Raw genomic sequence first — 21,324 nt, forward strand, 5'->3', positions numbered from 1 at the left:
GACGGCCCCCAGTGCCTAGAGACCCTTACGGTGATTGTGTGTTTTACAAATGTGGATTATTATTATTATTATTATTAATAAGGGGAAAAAAACAAATGTAACCTCATACCTTCAAGCACATCAAAACAGATGATATTATGCTGCAGGAAATGCATTTATGACCTACAGGTCATATGAATTTTGCAGTAAAATGACCACGTCATTGGTATATCGCTTCATTAGATACACTATCTATGGGAGTTATACTATCATTAAATAAAAGCCTGAAGTTTACTCTAATGCATACGAGGAAGGTAGGCTTCTAACTGTGCATACCAAGATAGGGGATGTGCAAATGACATTAGTTAACATATACAGGCCTAATGTCAACTCACCAGATTTTAATGACATATTTATGTATAAATGCCTGAAGATAAATGCATATAATATGCTACTGAGAGGTGACCTCAGCACAATATTAGAAGTGACGCGACAGTCTACTAGGTAACGAAGAGTGAAGTCTACGGCCGAATTACGGATCATATATTCATGACCTGCTGGACATATGGAGACAAGGGCAAGATCAGGAGGGCGCATATGCTTTTGCACACTGTCGTGCACCTTGGTTTGGTGCTGCTCATGCAGAGGCGGAAAGACTGACCCGGGCTGAACCTGGAAGCTCTTCACACTACACTCTGCAGAGACACAATCGTTTTTGTGCAGCCCCTGATAGCTGTTGACTACTGCCCGGAGAGCGTCTGATGGAGCTTAGGAGGTGAGCCCATTCCTGCCTCATCCGCTGTCACATCCACTGCATTACTCCCTGAGAGTGGGTGTGGGCACAGGAGTGTACCACCATTACTGGCTTTTTCTCCAGAGGGCAAGGTAATACCGGACAGCAGGCCAGTCTCATTGCCTAGGGGTGATGGGCATAGTGAGCTGCGGCAACGGGTTCAAGACTGCAGGTGCAGAAGAGGTCGTAGTCCAGCCAAGTACCACGCTTCAGGCGTTAGACTAACGCATTTCAGTGTGGTACTCTGCATCAACACATTGAACTGTATTGTCACACATTATGCATAATGCCTCAGCTGTCACTCAACAAGCTGTTTATTAGTACAGCCAAAATAAAAGTGTGGCATGTCAGCTGGTACTGGTGTTCGCCGTGCCGTGTGCGCACCTTTCCTACAGCCGTGGGACTCGCTCTGCTGCCTAATGCTACAATGTATCACAGAGTTGAGTTCTAAAGGAGAATGCTGCGCAGGCCGCCGCATGGCTCACCAGCTGTCTGAGGAGCAACGGAACACCAGCTGCGTTTAATTTACAATTGTCAAGAGGGGCTGGGAGACTGGAGTGTGACTGGCGTTACAGCACCCCGGACTGTCACTGGACATGACGGGCCTGGCTGAGAGGATTCTCAGGCGGGCGGCAAGCAGTAATTGCTGTGGTGGATCACAACCTGAGCCTACCTCACAGGGCAGAGTCACACTGCAAGTGAAATGGGTAAGAGGCTGTGAGACAGAGTGGAGGGCAGCCACGGGTCCGAGTGTGTATGCGTTATCAACTATTTCCTTCCACAGATGGGAAACGCGGGGCTCCCGGAGCAGCTTACTCTCACCATTAAGGAGAACCAAGCAGTGCAGTTAATAGGTAAGTACTTGGAAATGAGAGCATCTGAAACGGACAGTGCTGGACTGTTAATCCCTTCAACTCTCTGTCTGGCCTCCGAAAGCCAGCATGGACTAGTATGGAGATGGGTCAGACAGGAACTGCAAACCTTTCCATGCCGCCTTCTCCGCACAACTTTGGAAACACATGTTACCGACTAACATGTGGGGAAGGGAACAGACACACTGTGTCCGAGAGTAAAGTGCAACTGGAATACGCACACGCCAATCAATAATGTCTGCGGCTTCTGTAAAGTCTTACAGAAGATCCCTAGACATTCACAACCTGGCGCCAACAGTCAGTAGAACATAAAAAACGAGAGCAAGAATACATGATCTCCCTCAGAGAGACAGACAAGGGGAGAAAGGGGGCACTCACTGGCCCCCCTGCACCCCCCCCCCGTCACCAGGTTCGATTGCAACAGCGGACAAAAGGTAAGAACGCACTGACGGGGAATGCAGTTAACATTCACAATACCAACATCCCCACGGGCAACCTATGGCTTTACTCTCTAGAACACCAGTTAGCGCCACGAGGCAGTGCGAATGGTGTATATTCCACGATATAACAGTGTGTACTGTCAAGTCAAGTCAAGTCAAAGAATTTATATAGCGCACTACATACCCAGAGGGTTTCAAGGCGCTTAGGGAAGGGAGGAGGATTACTTGTCAAATATCCACGTTTTAAGTTGCTTTCTGAATGCTAGGTGGTTCTGGGTAAGGCGGAGGTAAGTGGGGAGTGAGTTCCATGTTTTAGCTGCAAGGTATGAGAAGGATCTTCCTCCCATAGTGGTCTTGTTGATGCGGGGTACAGTGGCGAGGGCTTGGCTGGAAGAGCGAAGTTGGCGGGAGGGGGTGTAGAAGGACAGTCGAGAGTTGAGGCATTCTGGTCCGATGTCGTAGAGTGATTTGTGTGCGTGGGTCAGCAGTCGGAAAGTGATCCTCTTATCGACGGGCAGCCAGTGGAGATCTTTCAGGTGGCCAGAGATGTGTTCGTTGCGCGGGATGACTAGTATGATCCTGGCTGAGGCGTTTTGGATTCGTTGGAGTTTCTTCTGGATTTTAGCAGTAGTACCTGCGTAGAGGGTGTTTCCGTAATCCAGTCGGCTCGTGACCAGAGCATGGGTGACTGTTTTTCTGGTTTCGGTGGGGATCCAGCGAAATGTTTTTTTGAGCATGCGAAGAATGTTGAAGCAGGATGAGGATACGGCACTGACTTGTCTGTTCATTGAGAGTGAAGAATCCAGGATAACGCCTAGGTTCCGAGCGTGGTCTGTCGGGATGGGTGCTTTTCCAAGGGCTTCCGGCCACCAAGAGTCGTCCCATGCAGAGGGGGATGTACCTAAGATGAGGACTTCTGTTTTATCTGAGTTCAGTTTCAGACGGCTGTGTTTCATCCATTCGGCAACTTCTTTCATTCCTTCATGTAGGTTAGTTTTGGCGGTGCTGGGGTCATTGGTGAGAGAAAGGATCAGTTGAGTGTCGTCCGCGTAGGAGATGATGTTGAGATTGTGTTGGCGAGCGATGGCCGCAAGGGGGCTCATGTATACGTTGAAGAGGGTGGGACTGAGTGATGATCCTTGTGGTACACCACAGATGACTTCAGTGGCCTCGGACTTGAATGGTGGAAGGCGGACTCTCTGCGTTCTTCCGGTGAGAAACGAGGTGATCCATTCAAGTGCTTTTCCTTGTATTCCGATGTTTCTGAGGCGTTGTAAAAGGGTGCTGTGGCAGACTGTGTCGAAGGCTGCAGAGAGATCGAGGAGGATGAGGGCGACTGTGTCTCCATTGTCCAGTAGAGTTCGAATGTCGTCTGTTGCTGCAATGAGGGCGGTCTCCGTGCTGTGTTTTGCTCGGAAGCCAGATTGTGAGGAGTCGAGGGATTTGTTGGCTTCGAGGAAAGCGGCGAGTTGGTTGTTGACAGCTTTCTCGATGACTTTGGCCGGGAAAGGAAGGAGCGATATGGGGCGGTAATTTTTGAGTTCGTTGGGGTCCGCTGTGGGTTTTTTCAGAAGGGCGGTGAGTTCAGCGTGTTTCCAGCTCTCCGGGAAGGTGGCGGAGCTGAAGGAGCAGTTGATGACGTCTCGGAGGTGCGGTGCTATGACGGAGTCAGCTTTGTTGAAGATGTGGTGAGGACATGGGTCTGTGGGGGATCCTGAGTGGATGGAGTTCATCAGGCGGATGGTGTCCTCAGTGTAGATTGGGTTCCATTCGTTGAGGGTGTTCAAGGGGGGAGAATGTCCAGCATATGGTTGGTTGGGTTGGTCTCCGGGTTGGTTGTCGAAGCTGTTGTGGATGTCTGCGATTTTGTTGTGGAAGAATAGAGCCAGGGAGTCGCAGAGGGCTTGAGAAGGGGTGATGTCGTTAGAGTTGGCCGAGGGGTTGGTGAATTCCTTGACGATGTTGAAAAGTTCCTTGCTGTTGTGGGCGTTGTTGTCTAGTCGATCCTTGAATACTGTTTTCTTGGCTTTTCGGATTAGTTGGTGGTGTGTGCGGGTGGCAATTTTGAAGGCGTCCTTGGTGCTAGTGGTTGGGTCTTTTTTCCAGGCCTTTTCAAGGGAGCGGCAGAGTTTCTTGGACTTCTTAAGATCATCGTTGAACCATGAGGCCTTCTTGCTGCCAGGTTTGCTTTGACGTTTTTTCAGTGGTGCTAAGGTGTCGGCGGTGTTGGATAACCATAGGGTGAAGTTGGCGGCGGCTTGGTCTGGGTTAGAAGAGTGGGCTGGGGTGTTTAGAAGGAGCGATGAGGAGATCTGGTCGATGGTGATTTTGTTCCAGTTTCTTTGCAGAGTTGGTTGGAGGTGGTTGGTGGGTTTCGGCTTGTTGTAGGTGAAGTGAACGCAGCTGTGGTCAGTCCCGGGGAGATCCTTAGTGTGGCTGAATGAGACATGGTTGCTGGAGGTGAAGATGGGGTCGAGTGTGTGACCTGCGATGTGGGTGGGGGAGGTGACCAGTTGTTTAAGTCCGAGGTTGGCGAGGTTGTCCAAGAGCGTGGTGGTGTTGCGGTCGTTGTTCTTTTCAAGGTGAAAGTTGAGGTCTCCCAGAAGGATGTAATCTTTGGAGGGGAGCGCGTGTGGAGTGATGAAGTCCGTGATGTCTTCACTGAATTTTGCGCGGGGTCCTGGTGGCCTGTAGAGGAGGGTGCCTCTGAGTGTGGTCTTGGGGTCGATGTGGATCTGGAAGTGAAGGTGTTCAGAGTTGGCGAGGTTGGCGTCAGAGCTGGTTGAGATGCGGATTGATTTTTTATGGACGATAGCGATTCCTCCTCCTGTGTGGCTGGTACGGTCCTTGCGTGTGATCTTATAATCTTCAGGGATGGCAATGGTGATGTCTGGGGCGGAGGAAGCGTTCATCCATGTTTCTGTTAGGAAGGCGACGTCTGGAGAGATGGTGTCTAGTAGATTCCATAGGTCGATGGCGTGTCTGTGGACCGATCGGGTGTTGAGAAGGATGCATTGTAGGTGGTTGGGGTCGAGAGTCTGTGGTGTGATCGTAGCGGAGATGTTGTCGGTGCCGCTGAATTTGCAGGAGTAGCAAGAGAAAGGTCCATGGGTGTGACCAGGAGCGGCTTGGACGCAGTTGGGGGCGCGACCGGGGTTAAGGGCTAGGAGGGCGGCGGCATCGTAGGCAATGCGGGAGGGCTGGGAAACGAGAGGGGCAGGGGGTATGGCGCTGGGCGCGGTCCAGGCGCGGACGGGCGTAGACGGGCTTACCTTTGGCGCACCTTCGGCGCGGATTGGGCGCGGTCGCTGCGCGTAAACGCTGCGCGCGGGAACAACTGTCATATATGGATAGTGGAGGGGGAGGGGCGAGGGCGTCTCAGCTGGGAGGCGGGGCGGGCCACGAAGGAGGACAACAACAATCAAAATGGCAGCGGAGGGGTCAGCGGAGCGGAGCGCTTGGGGCGGAATGCGCAAATACAAGAATAATGCTTACACAATGACAAACGCGCTTTAAAAATGTAGATTAAGCAAAGCGGCAAGCGGGGCAGACTGCAGGCAGTTAATCAGGACAGACAAAAGCGGAACAACGATACCACAGTGCGCCAGGGAGGCAGGGGAGCGACCACTCAGCTGGAGAGCGAAGCGAGTCACAGCGCGTTCAGGACACGGAGCGCTGTATCTAGGCAGTGGGAGGGCGTCTCAGCTGGGAGGCGGGGCGGGCCACGAAGGAGGACAACAACAATCAAAATGGCAGCGGAGGGGTCAGCGGAGCGGAGCGCTTGGGGCGGAATGCGCAAATACAAGAATAATGCTTACACAATGACAAACGCGCTTTAAAAATGTAGATTAAGCAAAGCGGCAAGCGGGGCAGACTGCAGGCAGTTAATCAGGACAGACAAAAGCGGAACAACGATACCACAGTGCGCCAGGGAGGCAGGGGAGCGACCAGTCAGCTGGAGAGCGAAGCGAGTCACAGCGCGTTCAGGACACGGAGCGCTGTATCTAGGCAGTGGGAGGGCGTCTCAGCTGGGAGGCGGGGCGGGCCACGAAGGAGGACAACAACAATCAAAATGGCAGCGGAGGGGTCAGCGGAGCGGAGCGCTTGGGGCGGAATGCGCAAATACAAGAATAATGCTTACACAATGACAAACGCGCTTTAAAAATGTAGATTAAGCAAAGCGGCAAGCGGGGCAGACTGCAGGCAGTTAATCAGGACAGACAAAACCGGAACAACGATACCACAGTGCGCCAGGGAGGCAGAGGAGCGACCACTCAGCTGGAGAGCTGAGTATCCCGGAGCCACAGAATCGGAGGATCTCTCGTGATCCAGACCCTGGGAGCCCCTCTCTGTCCTAAATATGAGGAAGCACAGCCACACCCCCCACCCTGTACCCGAGAAGCCTTTTTATCTCCTGCTCAATGTAGTAGAGCTTCTCCCAGTGTGTCCGGTCCTGGCTATGTGTTAATGTTGTTTTCCATAGAAGAACGTACATCTATGTCACATAGCTGATCCGAATGGTCTCCCGGGTGCCCCACATCTGGCAGAGAGTCAAGGATCAGGCACAGCTTCTTGCTTGTCCAAGCTCTGGCTAAGCCTCAGTTCCTCATATGCTAGAAGAGTGTTTCCTATCTACTCCCGACGCTGGCATGGCTACTTTACACTGTCACCAAGTGCCTGGCAATGCATCTTGTCTCCCTTCTTCTATGAGAGCTTCCCTGAGCCCCTCAATTAATCAGAGATTTTCTTTCACTGCGGCTCAGACCCTTGCAGAGTAGTTTATCTCTGAGCCAGCGACCCTGGAAGAGCCCCTCCTCACTCTGCCAGGGCAAGTCCACTCCAGGCATTTTCTAATCTCTAGGGTTCTAGGCCAGGCATTTCAGACTGTTCCTATGGACCATGGCTATTTTACACATGGCTGAACTCTGTGTACAGTGGATGAATTTGGATGTGGCCCGAGTAATTTACCTGTAGCTGAGATTATTTAAATTATTTCACTCATAACCTCTTTGCCACTGTATGGTACTGACATAACATCTCCCTCCATGGCCCAGAGGCCCAGAGCCTGGCAGAGCATCTCGTCTCGCCGATCACATTCTGGAAGTGCTTCTCTGAGCCCCAGAATCCATCATAACTCTTATTTCTCTGAATCTTACACCCCGGCAGAATAGTTTATCTCTCTACAAGAGACCCTGGCAGAGCCGCTCCCCTCACTGCCAGGCTAGGTCCGGTCCAGTTGTGCTCCCACCTGTAAGATTCCAGGCCTGTTTGGACTGGGCTGTTCCCATTGGGAAAGAACCAAGGCTGATTTCCAAATAGCTTGACTCTGCAGGGTGGATAAACAAGGATGGCCTGGAACCCGGCCCTAGTAATTGCCAGTGGTTGAGATTAATACAAGCATTCTTAACGCATCACCTTTTTTCTCTCCTCCGATACTGACATAACCTCCCCCCACAATGCCCCAGAGCCTGGCAGAGCTTCTCTTCACCCAGACAGTCAGGACTGATATATTTTTTCAGGAGGTGAAACTGAAATATTAGGGGGAAAAAAATGCAAACTGCGATTTTGAAGTGCATAAGGAGATTCAAATATGAAGCCTACTGACACAAGTATCATGCCATGACTGATGTAATATGGGAGATCATGAGCAGTGCACTGCGGTGCGCAAATTATAGCTAACTGGAACACCTCCATGCAGTATAATTAAAAATAGCCCCAGGGAGATGGTGTCTCCAGGGCGGCAGGGTGACTGCGTGGCCCCGCACTTCAAACAAATAGCCTCCTCATTTTTATTTTTTATTACGCCAGGGACCTGGCCTACCTGGGACCTAGAGTAAATAAGCTTTGCAGCCCGCGCTTCTTTTCTAAAAAATTTCAGCCGGATTTGCGGAGCCACCATGAGTCCCCCCAAAAATTAAATAAAAAATACCCTTTTTTGGCCATAAGGGTCCCAAGGACCATCTGAACAGGCCTTAATCTTTTTTCGTGTGACTCGGTTCAACCGAGTCATAAGATGGCTGCCAACACTTCCAGGTTTGAAGTGTGTAGGAAGGTGGCTACCTGACTATGGTTACCCCAGATTTTTTGCCTTGTGTTTAGCTGGTTTTCGACTTAGTTGGCCTGGTTCCCTGCTAATCAGGGCCCCAGGCTATCTGCTCTCTCTGTAAAATGGATTCCATGTACCCTAGGTGCATAACTAGATTGGCTTGGGTCACCTTATCAGCCCCTGTACAGAGCACTATAGGTGCCCAGGGCATAGGTGCATCCAAGGCCTACCAGGGGCTGCAGCATATCTTTTGCCACCCCTGGCTGGCTATCTAAAATTGACACAACTGGCTGATCACTCAGCTGGGGCAAGGTGGTGTAATCACCCCTTGCTTAGATATAGTATGCCTATATCTAAACCTATCTGGACACATATAAACCTGTGAGCCACTCCTATGGCAGGCCTTAACAATCCTGAAGGCAGAGTGCGTGGTTTAATGTGAGATGGTGCTCTAGCATGAGCTGAGCCTGTCTGCAGCTGTCGGGACCAATTCCCTTAGCTGTTCCGGGATAATGCCAAACCATATACTATTAAGTGCATTATAATCCTCGCGGTTATATGTCAACTTTGGTTTGGCTTTATCAAAACATGTCGTGTAAGGTGTCATACGATTTGGAATACTACACCCTCGCCAGTCCTGGCGACGGGGGTAGCATTCCACCCCTCTAGAGGGGACGACATGTTACTTTTGCTAAAACGCGGTTGATTTTTAAAAGAGCCTCAGATCCACAAAATGGATGCTTCTGCCACAGACACATGTCTGACCTCCTGCTGCTGACCGAAACTCAGCAGAGGAGGCCTGGACAAAGGATTTCCTGTCACAGGGAGGTGTGACACCACCCCAGACAGGAGATAGTGGATTGTAGCAGGGAGGTTTGAATGAAACCAGACAGTGCCTGGGGAGCACAAGGCTTCCCCTTGCATAATCTGGTCTAACCGGTTCTGGGGCAGCCCAGCCCGAGCTCCAGTGAGACCTGGACAAAGGAAAGGGGGTGTAACCACCCCCCTTCCTGGTCCCACCCATAGGGGAGGGACCTAGCAGGAGATCCACCCCTCAGATTGGAATAAGAGGGGGAGCAGTGCCAATGCAACTCAGATCATCCTGAAATCAACTTTAAACTAAGAAGACGACTGGACTTCGACTTTCTGATGAATAGAAGACTGAAGAGCATCTCCCTTGTGGCCTAGGAGGGGCCACCCTGTGAACACAGGCACCACCCAGCACCTCGACGTCTGCTTTGCCGCCGCCTCCCGCCGGAGTCCGAGTGCAGAGCCTGACAAGACCCAGCTTCCCAGACTTCTCCCAGCCCGATCCACAGTCCCTGCAAAGAAGGGACCCGTGGAGGCACCGAGAGACGTGGGAGCGGCCATCTTGAAAGACCCCCGAGACGCTGACTGCGCAGCACCCGAGGCACCCTCGACTCTGTGCTTTGGGGTTTGAGAAGCCCCACAACCGAGCAGCATTTGCATCAAAGACCAGCCCTCCAGCATCTCCACGATTTGCGTGGGGCCCTTTTGCTTTTTGCCACTCGACTCGCCATCCCGGCCGCTTGTCACGTGGTCAGCGGCCATCTTGGCGACGAAACCTACGATTTACACTGTGGGTCTGGTTGCACCAGACCTGCCCTCGCTCCTGTAGAAAGGAGTACCCGCTCTGACCTTGCTGGTTCGAGTAATAAGCCTTTTTCACTTTCCCCGTGGCTTGCATTAGCCAAGGCTTGTTTGCTTCAATCGAGTTGCCGACACCGCCATCAGCTAGAGCCTTCGAGGGACAGCTCGTGATCGACTCCTGGACGTCCTTGACCTCTTCGTGTCCACGTGGCTGCAGAGAGAAGCAACCCCTGATCACCTGTTTGCACCCGACTTTGCCTGGTTCCAATCTGGTTCCACGGTGGTCACTGGTCAGTGACTTTGAACATTGTCCCCTCTGCTTTCAGGTCTTCACCACTTCAGATCCACCCTTGGATCCACCGGACACTTCTGCTTCCCATCGCCTGCAGCATCTTCAGCTCCAAGCGCCAAGAACCTGCGTGTCAAAACTCGACGCCACTTCGACCCTGTGCACCCACTTCCTGTGGGTGAGGTAACATTGCAACGCCGGTGTTCCCACACTGGTACACACCTCTAGGGTCTGTGTCTACAGTTTTGTTCCTCTAGGTTCAGCGGAAGTATCTTTTAATTCACTTTATCTAACTTTTACGCACCATTGACATTACATTGGTGCGCGCCGCACTTTCCGTGCTGCACCCGTCTCCTGTGGGCTACTCCCGACTTCATCATTGCTAGTCCTGACTGCTCCCAGCGAATCTCTAGGCCCTAGGCCTAACCATTGTTCGAGAAGTGTTACTTATACCACTTTTTTAGTATATGGTCCGAGTGGCCACCCGCCCTCATCCATAATTGTGCAACTTTATATGTTTTACTGTGCTTTTGATTTAACGCTTGTGCCCCTTTCCTCATAAAGAGTACTGGGGAGTAATTTAGAAATAAATACATATATTTTTATAATATATACTTGTGTGGTGTCCTTTCATTTGATTACAGGATTGTATGTGGTAAAACAGCTCGCTTAACACGACCTCTTAAGTTAAGCCTTTAAGGCTGCTTAGTCCATGCTACCACTAGGATAGCTTGTCTAACAAGGTTGACTTACAACCAGACATCTTTGGGGTTTGTTTGGACTGATACCAAGTGGTTCCAGAATTGGAAACACTACATATCAGGCCAACTTCTCACATTGGTGTGCAGCGGTGCGGATTTGAGCTTGCTGTTTGTTTTACCATTGCAATCTTTATCAAATTGAAAGATCACATCAAGTACCTCTAGGTACATATAAATCAAAAGCTCAGCATATTAAGTTCTACTGAACTTAGTAGTTGTAGATTAAAGGGATTAGCACACCCTGACTACAACTCACTAGCAAGGTACAGTAGGAAACCACTTAGTGTAGGTAAGTGCATCACTTACACCTCACTAGCAGTCATGTCTGATACAGGTAGAGCCTCAGGCTCTGCTCCTGTAATAGTTGATCCTATAGGGACAACATCCAGATATGACAACCTTAGCCACAAAGACCTGAGTGCCTTGTGCACAGCCAGGGGGCTAAAAAGGGGCAGAGGCCCTACCATTCCTTCCCTAATAGCTATCCTAGAAAAGGATGACTTAGATAAGGTGAGTCAGGCTCCCTTAGATTCAGGTGAAGGGATACACTCCCCTGAGAATGAGAATCTTCCAGAAGAAGAAGAGGAGGAGGAAGAGGAAGGCTCTGATTTAGAAGAGCCTGAAGATCAGGATCAGAGGGGAAACCAGGTACAGGTTGCCAGGCTTAACCAGGCCAACCTGGACCTACATGAGAATGGAGAGGGCCAGCACCACTCTAGATCTCATAACCAAATTCTCCCAGGTAACAGGAGGGTGAGATCTCAATCAAGGGACTCTCATCTTTCTAGTGCCTCAAGAGAATCTCAAAGAGGGATGACTCCCTCCCAGAGAAAAGAGCATAGGGCCAGGATGAGGGCTGTCCAACTCCAAATAGAAAGGGAAGAGGTAGCCTTGGCTCAAGCTAAACTTGCTTTAGCAAGAGAAAGAAAATTGTGTGGCTTAGATGCCACTGGTGGCAGCAAAATTCCTAAAGACAGGTCCTATGATAGTAGAAACCTGACAAAGATTGTGCCCCCCTATCAGGAAGGGGATGACATCCACAAATGGATGACTGCTCTGGAGAGAGCCTGCATGGTACAGCAGGTTCCTGAGGAACAGTGGGCAGCAATCTTATGGTACTCCTTTTCAGAGAAAGGGAGAGATAGGCTCCTCACTGTCAGACATGAGGAAGCCAGCAATTACAAAGTCCTGAAGAGTGTTCTAATAGATGGGTTTGGCTTAACCACTGAACAGTACAGGTTAAAGTTCAGAGACACCCAGAAGACACAGACTCAGGACTGGACTGATTTTGTTGATTGTGCAACTAAGGCTCTGGAGGGTTGGCTAAATGGCAGCAAAGTACATGACTTCACAGGATTGTATAATTTGATTATGAGGGAGCAGATCCTAAGTAATTGTCAGACCCAGCTCTTACACCAGCACCTGGTGGACTCAGATTTGACCTCTCCCCAAGAATTGGGAAAGAGGGCAGATAAGTGGGTCAGAACCAGGATTAGGCCTAAGAATCAGGACAATAACCAGAAGAAGGAGTCTACCAAGCCTCAAGATAAGGGTGGGGATAAAAGTAAAGAAAACACTTCCCCAGGGCCCCAAAACTCCAAGAAGGGGGGTGGGTCCCAAGACACTTCATCAACTGAGAAAAAGCCTTATTGTCATGCCTGTAAACAGGTTGGGCATTACAAAACAGACAGCTGTTGTCCCAAGAATGGCAATAAAGAAAACATACCTCCAAAGCCAGCTCCAACACCTCCTGTTACTGTCAGCAGTAATCCCCCAGGAAGTGGGAGCACACCCAGGAATCTGGGTGGGTTTACTTTTGGAGCCCAGGGGGACCCTGGCCTATCCAGGTCCCCATCCCCAAATTATCTTGTCTATGAGACTGGCATGGGGTTTGCCAACTTCTCTGTTTGCCCAAATACCTTGAGCAAATATAGACAAGAACCTATCATCAATGGTTTGAAAGTTGAAGCTTTTAGAGACACAGGGGCTAGCATCACCATGGTGGCTGACTGTATAGTCCCCTCTAAGCAACTTTTACCAGGTGCCACATACCAGGTAACAAACATTGATGGCATCCAAACAAATCATCCCATGGCAGTAGTAAGTCTCAGCTGGGGAGGTGTCATTGGCCCAAAGAGAGTGGCAGTGTCACCAAACTTGCCTGTAGACTGTCTACTGGGTAATGATTTGGAAATCTCAGCCAGGGCTGAGGTTGAACAGGAAATCCATTCTAGAATGGTAAATTCCAATTGGAAGGTTAGTGGGGCTGTACTGGCTATAGCCCCAATCCAAGATGTCCTCCCTGAAAAGGTTGGTAGGGCTGAGCAACTCTCTGACCCATCTTTAACAGAAGCTCTTCCAAAACAGAATAGCAAAGCTGTTATGATAACAGCAGAAACCCAAACTGAGTCTCCTCCTGAAAAGGTTGGTGGGGCTGTGATGGCCACAGCCCAAACTCAAACAGATATGTGTGTTGTGAAGCCTGAAATGATGGATCACTCCACCCAAACTGAGAGCATGGAGGAGGAAGAGAAATCTCCCCCTCACCAGACAGTAGGACAGGATCAGCCTCCTCAGGGAACTGATCTTACCCCTGATGAAGGAACTGCCCCAGAGGTTGTTAGGCCTGGCCTGACAGAGCCTCTGATGGCAGTGGACCCTTCTCAGGTGGGATCCAGTCTGGAGCAGGTAACCTGCCCCTCTCTACCTTGCCTCAGTCAGCCCAGGGCTGCAGAGGACAAGAAGGACAGTGAGACCCAGAGGGCCCCCTGTCAAATAAAGCACCCCCATCAACAGATTAGGGGCACCAAAACTAGTAGGCCTAGTAAGGTGAAAACTTTAAAAACTCCTGAGGGAGCCCCCTTAAAAACAGTTAGGGACCTCCCACAGATGGATTCTGTTGGGCACAGCCAAACCTGGGACCCAAAGGGCCCAAACCTGAACTGTCCCTCCAGCAAGCCAAACAGAGGGACCCAGCCTCCAGCTTTAGGTAGCCAGAGGTTGACCCTGAGAGCTCAGTGCAACTCAGTTGAAGAAAGAAAGGCACACATGGTGGAAGATAATTGGAGGAAGTTGAGCCCAAAAATAGTGGAGCCTCACTTCAATACTCCATATCCAAACCAGCCTTTAACTTTGCATAAACACACCCAAGGTAGTAATTCCCTATGGTGGAGACCCTCTAATACCCCTAGGGTGAGGGACTGCTTAGTGGACCATGAGACAGGGGGTACCCATGCTAGTGCAGGTACTTCCTTATATGGCCACTCAGGCAATAAAGGCTTACCTGGCCAAGGATAGCCTTATCTCCTTTCGTTTGGGGGGAGGGGGGGGGGGGGTTATGTAGGAAGGTGGCTACCTGACTATGGTTACCCCAGATTTTTTGCCTTGTGTTTAGCTGGTTTTCGACTTAGTTGGCCTGGTTCCCTGCTAATCAGGGCCCCAGGCTATCTGCTCTCTCTGTAAAATGGATTCCATGTACCCTAGGTGCATAACTAGATTGGCTTGGGTCACCTTATCAGCCCCTGTACAGAGCACTATAGGTGCCTAGGGCATAGGTGCATCCAAGGCCTACCAGGGGCTGCAGCATATCTTTTGCCACCCCTGGCTGGCTATCTAAAATTGACACAACTGGCTGATCACTCAGCTGGGGCAAGGTGGTGTAATCACCCCTTGCTTAGATATAGTATGCCTATATCTAAACCTATCTGGACACATATAAACCTGTGAGCCACTCCTATGGCAGGCCTTAACAATCCTGAAGGCAGAGTGCGTGGTTTAATGTGAGATGGTGCTCTAGCATGAGCTGAGCCTGTCTGCAGCTGTCGGGACCAATTCCCTTAGCTGTTCCGGGATAATGCCAAACCATATACTATTAAGTGCATTATAATCCTCGCGGTTATATGTCAACTTTGGTTTGGCTTTATCAAAACATGTCGTGTAAGGTGTCATACGATTTGGAATACTACACCCTCGCCAGTCCTGGCGACGGGGGTAGCATTCCACCCCTCTAGAGGGGACGACATGTTACTTTTGCTAAAACGCGGTTGATTTTTAAAAGAGCCTCAGATCCACAAAATGGATGCTTCTGCCACAGACACATGTCTGACCTCCTGCTGCTGACCGAAACTCAGCAGAGGAGGCCTGGACAAAGGATTTCCTGTCACAGGGAGGTGTGACACCACCCCAGACAGGAGATAGTGGATTGTAGCAGGGAGGTTTGAATGAAACCAGACAGTGCCTGGGGAGCACAAGGCTTCCCCTTGCATAATCTGGTCAAACTGGTTCTGGGGCAGCCCAGCCCGAGCTCCAGTGAGACCTGGACAAAGGAAAGGGGGTGTAACCACCCCCCTTCCTGGTCCCACCCATAGGGGAGGGACCTAGCAGGAGATCCACCCCTCAGATTGGAATAAGAGGGGGAGCAGTGCCAATGCAACTCAGATCATCCTGAAATCAACTTTAAACTAAGAAGACGACTGGACTTCGACTTTCTGATGAATAGAAGACTGAAGAGCATCTCCCTTGTGGCCTAGGAGGGGCCACCCTGTGAACACAGGCACCACCCAGCACCTCGACGTCTGCTTTGCCGCCGCCTCCCGCCGGAGTCCGAGTGCAGAGCCTGACAAGACCCAGCTTCCCAGACTTCTCCCAGCCCGATCCACAGTCCCTGCAAAGAAGGGACCCGTGGAGGCACCGAGAGACGTGGGAGCGGCCATCTTGAAAGACCCCCGAGACGCTGACTGCGCAGCACCCGAGGCACCCTCGACTCTGTGCTTTGGGGTTTGAGAAGCCCCACAACCGAGCAGCATTTGCATCAAAGACCAGCCCTCCAGCATCTCCACGATTTGCGTGGGGCCCTTTTGCTTTTTGCCACTCGACTCGCCATCCCGGCCGCTTGTCACGTGGTCAGCGGCCATCTTGGCGACGAAACCTACGATTTACACTGTGGGTCTGGTTGCTCCAGACCTGCCCTCGCTCCTGTAGAAAGGAGTACCCGCTCTGACCTTGCTGGTTCGAGTAATAAGCCTTTTTCACTTTCCCCGTGGCTTGCATTAGCCAAGGCTTGTTTGCTTCAATCGAGTTGCCGACACCGCCATCAGCTAGAGCCTTCGAGGGACAGCTCGTGATCGACTCCTGGACGTCCTTGACCTCTTCGTGTCCACGTGGCTGCAGAGAGAAGCAACCCCTGATCACCTGTTTGCACCCGACTTTGCCTGGTTCCAATCTGGTTCCACGGTGGTCACTGGTCAGTGACTTTGAACATTGTCCCCTCTGCTTTCAGGTCTTCACCACTTCAGATCCACCCTTGGATCCACCGGACACTTCTGCTTCCCATCGCCTGCAGCATCTTCAGCTCCAAGCGCCAAGAACCTGCGTGTCAAAACTCGACGCCACTTCGACCCTGTGCACCCACTTCCTGTGGGTGAGGTAACATTGCAACGCCGGTGTTCCCACACTGGTACACACCTCTAGGGTCTGTGTCTAAAGTTTTGTTCCTCTAGGTTCAGCGGAAGTATCTTTTAATTCACTTTATCTAACTTTTACGCACCATTGACATTACATTGGTGCGCGCCGCACTTTCCGTGCTGCACCCGTCTCCTGTGGGCTACTCCCGACTTCATCATTGCTAGTCCTGACTGCTCCCAGCGAATCTCTAGGCCCTAGGCCTAACCATTGTTCGAGAAGTGTTACTTATACCACTTTTTTAGTATATGGTCCGAGTGGCCACCCGCCCTCATCCATAATTGTGCAACTTTATATGTTTTACTGTGCTTTTGATTTAACGCTTGTGCCCCTTTCCTCATAAAGAGTACTGGGGAGTAATTTAGAAATAAATACATATATTTTTATAATATATACTTGTGTGGTGTCCTTTCATTTGATTACAGGATTGTATGTGGTAAAACAGCTCGCTTAACACGACCTCTTAAGTTAAGCCTTTAAGGCTGCTTAGTCCATGCTACCACTAGGATAGCTTGTCTAACAAGGTTGACTTACAACCAGACATCTTTGGGGTTTGTTTGGACTGATACCAAGTGGTTCCAGAATTGGAAACACTACATATCAGGCCAACTTCTCACAAAGTGTTGGCAGCCAATCAGATCTCAGGCACGAGATCGGGAGGGTTAGCGGATCCACCGTGGCTATAGTTGTATATCTGAGAAATCTATACATTTCTTGGGAACTACTGAACGGATTCATACCATGTAAAAGAAATAGTGCTTTATGGAACAAGAGCTACATTTTCACAAAATTTGGTGTAATTTCATTGAGCAGTTCGGGCTGTAGCCGTGTCTAAAATTTCCCATGGAAATTAACATGGAGAAAAAGCCCTTGCTTGACGGATCGACCCAAAATTTCCAAGACAGGAGCTGAAGTGAGCGTCAAAGTTGTTTTGAAATTTTCCTGAAAATTTGTCAAACAACGCCAAAGTTATTGGCAAATCAAAATCAATTTTTTTATAGAAATCAGGTCCTAAATACAACTACCTACTGGAGATCTTCATATCTCATTGCTTGAGATTGTGGCTCAGTATATTGTGCCCTCTGATTCTCTCTTTGAGCGGCTCAACAGCACAGTTAAAGAACAATTTGCAGTTGCACAGATGGGGTTCCAGAAAGTGCAGACTTGCTATGAACACGAATGCCCTAGAAATCCAATTATGGGAAAATTGACATAATTTTGCTCTTACCGGTCAACCTTGGCTCGAGAAATTAAAAACTTGAAAAGCAATGTAGTTGTTTATTACAAAGGACAGGAGAGTATAATTGCAGATACAAAAGCCCCAAAGTAGTCTCTGCAAATTATACCTCCAGCCGCAAATATGCAATCATCTAACGTAAGAGCGTTGATACATATGGCCAGGGTCAACCTGGCCAGTATTGCAATGATATCATAGACAGTAAAACTTAAGACAACATTTCCAATGGTCCTAGTAATAGTATAACTGAATTGACAGATTTGGTGGAAGTTTTTAAACCCTCTGCTGCCTATATCACATTTACCAGAGCACCTCAATCTACTTTGCCAAAAGGGAAATGCAAAAAGATAAAAAAGCAAAATAAAAGGTGCAACAGAGAAGCAAAAGCCCAAATAATAAAGGATTCAACTATGAAAATCTTTCTAATTTTTAAAACAATAGCAGAACATCCAGGATGAGGGGACAGTCCCCAGAGCGAGGCCATCTTAGCTTCTGCTACTTCGAAGGTAGATTTAGAAGAAGCAGGCATTACATTGCAATAAAACTGCAACACCCCCAACCCACCTCAAAAAGGCACAAGTGTTTTAATACACACAACCGCCATCTTATCCTGGAGCACTGAGCATTCAAAAAAGTTGCAACTGGACCCAATAATGGAATCCTATGCTACCTCTCAAGCATTGATATACTTTCAGGAAACATGGAAAGAGAATGTACGCCTACTAAAGGGTTTATTGAGTTTCATGTGCTGGCTCGTGAAGCAAAAAAGAAAGGGTTGCTGAAAGGAAGTTTGTCCATCAATGTCTCTATTAGGCATGCTTTTGTTGTAAAAAAAATCTAAATATTGACTTCTCAAACATGCTTGGCATACAAAATGTAAAGTGGATGTTTGTGGCACGCCCCAGCCCTTTGCTGGTGATAAAGGTATGCATACCACCTAGCCCGTACTTGAAGAAACAAAACATTAAATCAGTTAAACTGAAGCTATTAGAATTATCCGGTACACACAGAAACTGCCCCTGGATCCTTACAGGAGATTTTATTTTGAACTTAGCCAATCATTGCTGAAGGAAAGGAGTTTTCAGTAGAGCAGATGCTATCGGCGGAATTCATATCCAGCACTCCAGGTATAGCAACAATGATAAATTAGATCACCCTCCCCTTGCAACCCTAGAGGCTCTTGGTTTAAGAGCACTGAATGGTCGTATTTCCCCTGATGTACCATTGCTTTCACAAATAGGATAAATCAGTTATTCAGTATTCGATTATACTTTTATCTCTATGGGTTTGTGTGAGAAGTTGGCCAGATATGTGATGTCCACTATTCTAGTGGGCACCCTGTATCAGTCAAAACAACCCTTATGGTGATGGTTGTAAAGTCAACCTTATAGACCAGCTATCCTAGTGGTAGCATGGACAAAGCAGTCTTAGGCTAAACTCAAGAGGGCATGAGAAGCCAGCTGTTTTACCAATACAATCCCTTGAATAGCAAATGAAAGGACACCACACCAGATATATATCAAATATAGATGTATTTATTCTAAACACATACCCTATGAACTCTTTATGAGGTCAGAGGTCTAAGCACAGTACAAGTTACTTAAATAGCATACGTTAAGTTGCACAAATACAGTTTTGGCCTAGGGGCCAAGCAAACCATATACTAAGAAAGTGGTATAAGTACCACAACAGAAATACAGACAAGGCCTAAGGCCTAGGGAATCGCTGGGGCTACACTAAACAACCAGTAGTTAGGAAGTAGGAGGCCCACAGGAGGCGTGTGCAGTGTCTGAACACACACGCAAGTTCTCATAGGCTTTCAATGGGAATGTAAAAGTTAGAAACTAGTTGATTTAGAACAGTCCGGGTAGACTTTTGGGAAAACCCACTTTAAATAGGACACTTGGATAGTTATTACCCACGGGAGCACCGGAGTACTCAAGTTACCTCACCCAGGGAAGCCGGGTGCATAGGTGTGAAGTCGTGTCGAGTTTCGTCGTCGTTTCATATGGAGAGCTGCAAGAAGATCCTGCAGGCGACCAGGAGGAAGATGTCCGGAAGGGTCCAAGGGTGGATCGAAGAAGTGAAGAACATGAAAGCAGAGGGGACAGAGTCTGGGTCACTAACCAGTGACCAGGATGGAACCAGGAAGGAACCAGGCAATGTCGTGTGCTTCAGGTGAAGAAGGCAAAGTTTGTCTCCGCAGCCACGTGGTCCCGGAGGCGTCGACGAAGACCAGGAGCCAGACTTGAGCTGTCCCACGAAGGATCTGGATGTCTGCGGCGTCAGTATCCAGATTGGACCCAACAAGCCTTGGCAACGGAAACCCACGCAGGAAGTGAAGATTCGCTTCAGGACAGACCAGCAAGGTCTGTGGCGCTTCTCCTTTTCAAGGAAGCTGGAGCGAGACTGGAACATTCAGGCAAGCGAAGGAGTTTCAGGATTTCGTCTTCAGAGGGCTCACTAGCCAACGGGCTAGCAACCGGGAAAACGCGTCGAGCAGAAAAATACAGAAAGGCCCCACGCAGAACTCGTGTAGTGGGTGGGGCTGATCTTCGGTGCGCATGGTGCTCGGGTCGGAGGTTTCTCAGTCCCCAATGAACAACTTCGAGGAGGCCTCGGGAGCTGCGCTGTTAGCAAAGAGCAAGATGGACAGGGCGTCCGGTCCAACGTCTCTCGTGTCCACCACGGGTCTCAGCTTTGCTGCAGATGTGGGTCGAGGTCGGAGAAGTCTGGGAGTCCAGTTCCTGTTAAGCAGAGCCATCTGGATTCTTCAGGAGCGGCGGGAAAGCAAACCGGCAATTCACTAGTTGATGCCTGTTTGCACAGGGTGGTCACTCATTGACCACAAGGGAGATTTCTTCCATCTTCTATCGTGTAGAACGTCGTAGGTCCAAGAGTACAGAAACAGAGTTTCTTCAAGGGTGATCTAAAGTCTCTAGACTCAGCTCCTACCTATAAACTGTTTTGAGGGGCTGGATTACCTACTAGGTCCCTCCTATGGGTGGGACCAGGGAAGGGGGTGGTTACACCCCTTTCACTTTGTCCAGTTTCGCGCCAGAGCTGGGGTTGGAGTGCCCCAGCATCTGGTTTGAACCGGGCTATGCATGGGACACCTTGTGTGCCCCAGGCAGTGTCTTGTTTCATTCAACCCACCCTGCCCCTATACACTAAGGATTCAGAAAAGGGGGTAGTGATGAACAGAGTGTCTGAATTAAGCAGACCACTCTTACCCAGTCCAAAGATCAGGGCTTGATCCATCACCGTTATTTATCTCACTGCACCATCCCAGCTCAGAACCTGGCTATATGCAAATCAGTCTGTCCCTGGCCCAGTGCATCATGGGAACAGGGCAGACTAAACTACCAAGCCAATTCTTCACCAGAAAGGAGACAAGCTACCGGGGACCGGTTTCTGGCATTTCAGCCTTCTTCGGCCCGGCTTCCTTGAATCCTGATGGTGCAGTGAGAAAGGGACTCATGTCTGAGTATACCCTGCCACACCTATAGTGGCCAAAAACGATTCAGAAAAGGGGGTGGTGATGAACAAAGTGTCTGAATTAAGCAGACCACTCTTACCCAGTCCAAAGATCAGGGCTTGATCCATCACCGTTATTTATCTCACTGCACCATCCCAGCTCAGAACCTGGCTATATGCAAATCAGTCTGTCCCTGGCCCAGTGCATCATGGGAACAGGGCAGACTAAACTACCAAGCCAATTCTTCACCAGAAAGGAGACAAGCTACCGGGGACCGGTTTCTGGCATTTCAGCCTTCTTCGGCCCGGCTTCCTTGAATCCTGATGGTGCAGTGAGAAAGGGACTCATGTCTGAGTAT

General features: G+C 49.6%; 1 protein-coding gene across 9 annotated transcripts in view; it reads right to left on the minus strand.

Moving 5' to 3' along the window:
• The window catches only part of YTHDC2 (YTH N6-methyladenosine RNA binding protein C2), a 1,208,271-nt gene that overhangs the window by 589,094 nt on the left and 597,853 nt on the right, over positions 1-21,324 (minus strand). The gene's annotated exons all lie outside the window — the stretch shown is intronic.

This window comes from Lissotriton vulgaris, chromosome 3_1 (genome assembly GCF_964263255.1).
Source record: "Lissotriton vulgaris chromosome 3_1, aLisVul1.2, whole genome shotgun sequence".
Lineage (NCBI taxonomy): Eukaryota > Metazoa > Chordata > Amphibia > Caudata > Salamandridae > Lissotriton > Lissotriton vulgaris.